We start from the raw sequence: 845 nt of genomic DNA on the forward strand, positions 1-845 counted from the left end.
CCCCCCCCCCCCCCCCCCCCCCCCCCCCCCCCCCCCCCCCTGGAGCCACAGGGCTATGAAGGTTGGAAGGGGCCTCGGAGACCACCGACCCCAGCCTCGGAGCTACCACCAAGTCCCCCACTAAACCATGTCACCAAACCCTACATCTAAAAGTCTTTTAGAGACCTCCAGGGGTGGTGACCCCGCCACTTCCCTGGGCAGCCCATCCCAGTGCCTCGCGACCCTTTCCATAAAGTTCTTCCTCACATCCAACCCAAACCTGCCCAAATTTAGCCCATTCCCCTTCGTCCTATCCCTGGGCGTGGGGGAGAATAGACCAACCCCCACCTCGCTACAGCCTCCTTTAAGGTACCCATTGAAGCCAGGGATAGAAGAAACGGGGGCTTGCTTAATCGCGTTAATGATTTCTAAATAAAACAATCGTAATTATTAAGTCAGGAATGGAAGAATGGGGGCTTGCTTAATCGCATTAATGATTTCTAAATAAAACAATCGTAATTATTAAGTTAGGAATGAATGGAAGAATGGGGGCTTGCCTAATCGCATTAAAATAGATAATGCTGCGTGTCTTTGCTTACTGCTGTGCAAATTAACCGAAACGAGGAGGCTCGGGGCCCCTCACAGAGGATGTTTTCCTGACAAAAAGGGGGAACCTGTCTCAAAAACCATCTGAGACCGGCCCTGTGGGTTCGGCAAGAGCCGAGGAGCAGCTGAGTCTATACGGGGGTCAGCTGGTGGTGACAAAGAGGAGTTACCAGCCTTCATCCCCACCACCCCCGCCGACGGCCACCACCAGAAGTCACGGCGCAGACGGGAGGAGTTTATGGAAATGACTTCGTGGAGCT

This window comes from Oxyura jamaicensis, chromosome 31 (assembly GCF_011077185.1).
Source record: "Oxyura jamaicensis isolate SHBP4307 breed ruddy duck chromosome 31, BPBGC_Ojam_1.0, whole genome shotgun sequence".
NCBI lineage: Eukaryota > Metazoa > Chordata > Aves > Anseriformes > Anatidae > Oxyura > Oxyura jamaicensis.